Genomic DNA, 7,728 nt, shown 5'->3' with positions numbered 1-7,728 from the left:
GGGAGGCGGAGCTTGCAGTGAGCTGAGATCCGGCCACTGCACTCCAGCCCGGGCGACAGAGCGAGACTCTGTCTCAAAAAAAAAAAAAAAAGAAGAATGAGATTGCTATAAAAAGATGTCAGCCAGGCACAGTGGCTCACAACTGTCATCCCAACACTTTGGGAAGCCGAGGTGGGGCAGATCCACTTGAGGCCAGGAGTTCAAGACCACCCTGGCCAACATGGTGAAATCTCGTCTCCACTAAAAATAACAAAAAATTAGCTGGGCATGGCGGCAGGCGCCTGTAATCCGCAGCTACTCGGAAGCTGAGGCAGGAGAATCACTTGAACCTGGGAGGTGGAGGTTGCAGTGAGATAAGATGGCGCCACTGCACTCCAGTCTGGGCGAGAGTGACTCCATCTCAAAAAAAAAAAAAAATGTTTAAGGTGCAGTAAGTGGAAAAAGCACAATCCAAAGTATTGGCTGGGCTCTGCTATGGACAGCAGTCTTGTCTCAGAGCTGTGCTGCCTGCTTAGGTGTGGAATGCTCCTCCTGCCATGTCCCAGCAGGAATGTGGAAGGAAACATAAATACTTTGTGAGTATGATCCCACTGCCGTAGACATTTTATTAAAGATGTCAGTATAGAAAACGCCTGTGGAAATGCACAACAAAATATTCATGATGGTTACCTGTGGGACATGGGATTATGGGGAGTTTAACTTTCTTTTTTATTTATTTATTTATTTATTTTTTGAGGTGGAGTCTCGCTCTGTTGCCCAGGCTGGAGTGCAGTGGCGCAATCTCGGCTCACTGCAAGCTCCGCTTCCCGGGTTCATGCCATTCTCCTGCCTGTCTCCTGAGTAGCTGAGACTACAGGAGCTCGCCACAGCGCTGGCTAATTTTTTTTTGTATTTTTAGTGGAGAAGGGGTTTCACCGTGTTAGCCAGGATGGTCTCGATCTCCTGACCTCGTGATCCGCCCACCTTGGCCTCCCAAAGTGCTGGGATTACAGGCGTGAGCCACCGTGCCCGGCCAGGAGATTAACTTTCTAAATTCAATTTTTGAGTTTTTAAGATTACCCATTATTTTTGTAATCAGAAAAACAAGATAAACATGTTTCCTTACACTGTCACCTGCATCCAGGAATCCCACCATCCTAAGGACCACCTTGGCCAATGACCATGAGTGGGGATGGGAGACTGAGCAAACACTAACCCAAGTCCCACAGTAGAACCCGGCCCTTCCTGTCTCGGGTCTCAGCCCAGGTGGGAAGATCCTGCACCCTCAGCAACTCCACCCTCCAGACGGATCTTCTCAACCCTCCCCGCCCCCAGGCAAGACCACAGCTCTAGCTAGTTATGCCCGTTACCCTTCACTAGTACCTGTGACTAACACTTCTATTTGAAGAAGGCTCTGCAGATCTTTCTAGATTATGCTTAACATGAGAGTAGGAAGTAGCCAGCCATCATGGCCATATGTCCCTCTAGAACTTCCAAGCAGTTCCCTGATCCCAAAAAAGAATGAAGGCTTTGTCAACTACTGGATTCCGCAAAGGATCTCTCAGCCCACTCAGATGCTCTAGGAAAGAAACATACTCCTTCTGGTTTGGGGAAGGGGCAAGGCCCTGAGGGAATCATCCTCAGCGTGGTCCCTCCCTTCCCCAGTTCTTATCCCCACCCTAGACCCAAAAGCCAAAACACACATGCTCAGTTCAAAAACTCAGTAGCCTGGGGACAACACATACATTCCCTACCTACTCCTGGCTTGGAGGCTGCTCAAGGATAGAACCCTGGTTAGAAAGAGCTACCTCTTGGGGCCTTGCCAAGTATTTCAAGAACACTGAGGTACTCGGGCAGCTGGCACCTACCCTATGTGGTTGGAAGCTGTCAGGTCACACTTGGCCTGTTCAGAGGCAGTCCTGCCTGAACATATCCTATCAGGCTCTGAGACAGCAGGAAGGAGAAATGCCTAATGCTGAAGCTGGTGGGTGAGGCTTTGCACATTCCCCTGAACCACAGCCCCTCACCCACTCAGCGTTTCTGCTGGGACTCGGTGGGAGGAGTGTTCCACACCTAGGCAGGCACCACAGCTCTGAGACAAAAGAGTAGTGTCCACAGCAGAGCCAAGCCAATATTTTGGAACCCGAACAGGGGAACATATCGATCACTTACCACAGCAGAACAACAAACATCTAACAGTCAGACAAGAGCTTTATTGATTCTTGTCACCAGATGGTCACCCCACCACCTCATTGCAAAATGTCTGCCTTTCATCTTAACACCACCTGGCCTGGCCTTATCCCTGAGCTTGCTTGCCCTTAGACCAGTTTATCTTTCAAGCACCTGCTGGTATGCACCTCAATGTCAGAGTTTACAGAACTACAGAGCTGGAAGGACCTGGGAAAACCTCAAGTCTAGCCCAGATGCAGAGAGATCTAGGATTTCTCCCCAAGATATGCTGCCACACATTTCTGTGTCCTCCTCCTACTACTACAGGGAACAGCAGGACTTCCCAGCTAGGCTCACTGTGTGCTTAGTTGCTCAGTCCCCCATTAAAGGTCCTGCTCCAGGCAACTCTGCTGTTTAAGTGACTGGTGAGCAGCACTACTCAGACCAAGGTCACAGGCCAGTTAGCTTCCCTTAGCTTCAGTTCTAGAGTGACCTAAGGAGCAGCCTCAGAAACCTAAGGCGTCCCTTCTCCCAAGGTCTTGAAAAAAAGCAATGTAAGGTGGCCATCATAAGGCTGCACACAAACTGCTTTGGTATAAGCCCACGCCCATTGCTAGAGAGGCCTCTTTTTTTTTGAGATGGAGTTTCGCTCTTGTTGCCCAGGCTGGAGTGCAATGGAGCAATTTAGGCTCACTGCAAACTCTGCCTCCTGGGTTCAAGCGATTCTCCTGCCTGAGTCTCCCAAGTAGCTGGGATTACAGGCTCCCACCACCATGCCCAAATAATTTTGTATTTTTCGTAGAGATGGGGTTTCACCACGTTGGCCAGGATGATCTTGAACTCCTCATCTCAGGTGATCCACCCACCTCAGCCTCCCAAAGTGCTGGGATTACAGGCATGAGCCACCATGCCCGGCCTAGAGGGGCCTCAAAGTGAAGAACCGACTAGAGGTCAGCAGCATGGGCAAAGGGAGCCTCTTCCTTCCCACAAGAGAAAGACACAGCATTTCATTGGTCTATCTCCCAGCAGCCAAAACTGGATGCTACACATCAAAAGCGGCAAAGGGTTTTGCATCAGAGACCGGGGTCTAGGTCATGTAGCTGCCCTCAGCCACAGCTCACTCACCGATGACCAACAGCACAAGGATGACAATGAGAACCACAAAGAAGGTGTTGCCATAGGACACTACCAACTCCACCAGCCGGGACTTGAAAATCTTCTGCCATCTGTGAAGACGACAAAAAGGACGGGAGCTGAAGAGAAAGCACACACACGGGCTCTAGGGCCCTGAGCAAAATGGAAATCCAGCTTTGCACTCTTCTCCAATGGCCGAATAGCCCACACAAAGTCAGCCTCAGTGGCTTGCAATTCTCTAATTTGATATCCATTCAAGAGTGTTGGAAAAAAGGCCAGGTGCGGTGGCTCACACCTGTAATCACAGCACTTTGGGAGACCAAGGTGGGTGGATCACTTGAGGTCAGGAGTGCAAGACCAACCTGGCCAACATGGCGAAACCCCGTCTCTACAAATAAAGTACAAAAATTAGCCAGGCATGGTGGTGGGTGCCTGTAATCCCTGCTACTCAGGAGGCTGAAACAGGAGAATCACTTGAACCTGGGAAGCAGAAGTTGCAGTGAGCCGAGATCGCGCCACTGCACTCAAGTCTGGGCGACAGAGCGAGACCCTGTCTCAAAAAAAAAAAGGTGCTGGTCCACGTAGAGATCGAAATGTCTAGAAAACTAATCTTTTTTTTATTTTGAGACAGTCTCGCTCTGTCACCCAGGCTAGAGTGCAGTGGCACGATCTCGGCTCACTGCAAGCTCCGCCTCCTGGGTTCACACCATTCTCCTGCCTCGGCCTCCCGAGTAGCTGGGACTACAGGCGCCCGCCACCACGCCCGGCTAATTTTTTGTATTTTTTATTAGAGACGGGGTTTCACCGTGTTAGCCTCAATGGTCTCTATCTCCTGACCTCGTGATCCGCCTGCCTCAGCCTCCCAAAGTGCTGGGATTACAGGCGTTAGCCACCGCGCCTGGCCTGGAAAACTAATCTTAAACACGGGTAGTTGGCTGGGAACAGTGGCTCACGTCTGGAAACCCCATCTCTACAAAAAAAAAATATATATATATATATACACACACACACACACACACACACACACACGTAAAAAATTAGCTGGGCATGGTGGCAGGCGCCTGTAGTCCCAGCTACTCAGGAGGCTGAGGCAGGAGAATCACTTGAACCCGGTAGGTGGAGGTTGCTGTCAGCCGAGACCACACCACTGCACTCCAGCCTGGGTGACAGAGCAAGACTCTGTTTCAAAATTTAAAAAAAAAAAACAAAGAAACCACAGCAACAAAAAGAAAACACACTGATAGTCTCTGAAAAGGGAAACTTACTTTTCATTGTTCTCCCCTTTGTAATATTCAAAATGTCTGCCCCATACACATGTTACTTCTTTAAACTGTCTTTCCACATGATAAACCTTGGTTTGCCTATATCACCCCCCACCCTGGGTTATGATGAGATGGACCCTAGACCTCACATCATTTCCCTCCACAAATGCTTTGGGATGCAGCTCTAAGAAGAGACTTCAGAAGTGTTTACATATTGTTCAAACCAACAAGAAGCCCTCATCATCAGGGCTAGAGATGAAAATGCCATTCGCTGTAGGCAACAGTATTTGTTTGAATCTGGACCCAACAAGGTACCGATTTGGCATTTGGTAGATAAATGTCTTAAATCCCTCTTATTCTGGAAGCTCCCCCTTCCCTCCCCTCTTTCATTTGCTTTTCCAATTTGCTTTGTGTAGAAATCAGATTGTCTGTCCTCTAAAGCTTCCCAGATTAAAGCTCCCCGGGGCCCTCTATCTCTGCATGTCTTGTCAACTGTACGAAGGTTTGGTTTTCTGCAAGAATCCTCCTCAGGCAGCGCTGCATACTTTCTGTGGTATCACATCAGGGATAATTTTTCATGAAAAAACAGTCTTTAAAAATACCTGTGGAGATTTGGCCTTATTTGTAACATGTGAATTTAAATAGGGACGTGTTGCCGGGCGCGGTGGCTCAAGCCTGTAATCCCAGCACTTTGGGAGGCCGAGACGGGCGGATCACGAGGTCAGGAGATCGAGACCATCCTGGCTAACACGGTGAAACCCCGTCTCTACTAAAAAATACAAAAAACTAGCCGGGCGAAGTGGCGGGCGCCTGTGGTCCCAGCTACTCGGGAGGCTGAGGCAGGAGAATGGCGTGAACCCGGGAGGCGGAGCTTGCAGTGAGCTGAGATCCGGCCACCGCACTCCAGCCTGGGCGACAGAGCCAGACTCAGTCTCAAAAAAAAAAAAAAAAAAAAAATAGGGACGTGTTCAGGTATTATACATAATTAACAATTAATTTGCAATTCACTTTTAACAGGTCCTCTGTTCATTAAAAGGGAATATGGCTTCATCCTCCACAGGCTGAGTAATGTTCATGGAGCCACTGTGCAATGCCAGTGAGACTAGTTAGGACAAGAGTCACCAAATCAGCAACAACGTGACCCAGTGGTGCAAGTCTTCCGAATCCCACGCTGCCATCCCAAGACCCCAGGGGCCAAGAGTAGGCGGGAGGGCATCATTTCCAGAACTGTAACATGGATCTTCCTGCCTCTCGCGGGCATTCTGAAGACCAGAAGGCAGGGGACACAGGAAAAGGAACTGAGCAAGTCATGACGAAGCAGAACCCTGGGGAGGGTTGGCAATAACAAACATAACCCCTGCCACCCCCACCCCTGACAGGTTCTACCTGTTCCATCGGGTTCCAATTCCAGGGTCCACCAGCTGCACACACCAGTCCCAGGGCTAGGACACAGGGACCCTCCCGCCTAACTCCCCTGCTTGCTCCACAAGCCATACCTTTTAGGAGAAATGAAGGGAATGCAGAGAAGCAACACAACAAAGACCTCCGCATAGAGGAAGGTGGCAACTGCAGTCCACTGCAGACTCATCCTGCTGCTAGAAGGTTTCCCACAGGGAGATGTGAGCTTGTTTCCTGGCAGGGCACAGAAGGAACAGGATTTGTAAGCGCTGGGCAGCCAAGAACATCCAGTTCAGTTACCCTGCGAGGCTGGGGCCGCCACTCTCCACTCGACCCCCTGCACTTTGCTTCACAGTCTCTGACGCGCTGGCGGAAGCAGGGCTCCACTAGGCAAGGCCGCTTGGCCAGCAGCGTTCACAGGCCCCACAAACTTCCGTTCGCTGGTCAGTTACCCGCTCCCCTCCAGCACGTGTGTCAACACGTCCAGAGCGGCCTCTCCCGACGATCCCTGTCCCAGGGAGCCCGAGATTTCCGACGCCCATTTAACTGAAAGGCGTTCTTCGGGAAGAGCAGTGCCAGAGCGCCAAGAGGAGGACGCCTCGGCAACCATTGGACGCTCCCTTCCCCGCCAGGCAGAACTCAGCCGCAGAGGCGGGCGCTCTGTTGGCCCAAATCCCCGCTACCAGGCGGGCCCAAGGCCGCATCTAGTCCAAGCGCTGCCGACGCCCCCGCCTCCCACCGTCCCCACGGCGCCCGCGGAGAGAAACCGGCACCTCCCTCGAGGCTCAAGCGGCCTTCCGCCCGGGGCCGCTTCGCCTCCGGTGGGCTGGAGGCCCGCAAGAGCGACTCCTAGAGAGCAGGATTCGGGACGAAGCGCAAAAGCAGGTCTAGACCAAGCACCTCACAGCCCCATACGGGGAAAGTTCTAGACGCAGTCTCCTCAGAAGCCAGGGGTCCTTCCAGTAGCCCTCGAGGGCCACAGCGCCCACCCAGAGCGAGAGCCGACTGCGCGCACCGTGGGCCCCGCCGACAGGACCCCGGCCTGGCACACCGTCCCCGAGGCCCAGCAAGGCCGCTCCTCCAGGTGGGGCTTCACCGCCCCCCACCCCGCCCCCGAGCCCAGCTTCTAGAGGCACCGCCCGTTTTCCCCTCTCCCCTGCCCCTCACACCCAGGTAGGCTGCGGGCCCCGAGATTCCCCGGCCCCCGGGCCTCCCCGCGCCGCTCGCCTCTCTCCCTCGTCAAGGGCCCAGGGAGCCTCGGCGGTCCCGGAGCTCAGCCTGGCGCGCGGAGCCCGCTCACCGAGTTTCCCACAGTCAGCGTGCAGGCCCCGCCGCAGCAGCCGAACTCTCCCACAGCAGCCCCGGCCCCGCCCCTCATCCCGCGGCCGGAAACCGGAAGCGCCCGCCGGGCACCGCCCACTAGCCCTCGCGAGGCCCCGGAGGCTCCGCCCACCGCCGCCTCCCGCCCCGCCCCCGAGCGGAGGGCCGACGCCCCGAGCGCAAGAGGAAGCGGCGCCTGGGGCTCTGGGCGCGCGGGGAGGGGTGGAGCGAGCACGCGGGCGGGGCGGGGCTTTGGCGGGCCTACGAGGGCCGCTTATCTAGTCCGCGAGGCCGTCCCACGTCTCTGTGGTGCGGGGAGGCCCAGCCGAGGGGCGAGAACCGGGTTGGTGGGGGACGGGCCTCGCCGAGGGGCGAGAACAGGGTGGGGCTCCCGCGCCCGGACTCCGCCCCTCGCCCCTCCTCCGCCTCCTCCCCTTCCCCCGACTCGCCCCTGGGGAGGGGTGGG

General features: G+C 54.0%; 1 long non-coding RNA gene across 1 annotated transcript; it reads right to left on the bottom strand.

Annotated features, from left to right (window-relative positions):
* Positions 1–3,242: 3,242 nt before the first annotated feature.
* On the bottom strand, positions 3,243–7,610 carry LOC116271937. Its single transcript, XR_004180666.1, has 3 exons — positions 7,243–7,610; positions 6,041–6,176; positions 3,243–3,374 (listed from the first exon to the last, which is right to left on the bottom strand). It is a non-coding gene; the product is annotated as an uncharacterized LOC116271937 (long non-coding RNA).
* Between the last annotated feature and the right edge of the window lie 118 nt (positions 7,611–7,728).

Source organism: Papio anubis, chromosome X (genome assembly GCF_008728515.1).
Source record: "Papio anubis isolate 15944 chromosome X, Panubis1.0, whole genome shotgun sequence".
In the NCBI taxonomy this organism is placed as follows: Eukaryota; Metazoa; Chordata; class Mammalia; order Primates; family Cercopithecidae; genus Papio; species Papio anubis.
This window is presented reverse-complemented; position numbering and strand designations above follow the sequence as displayed.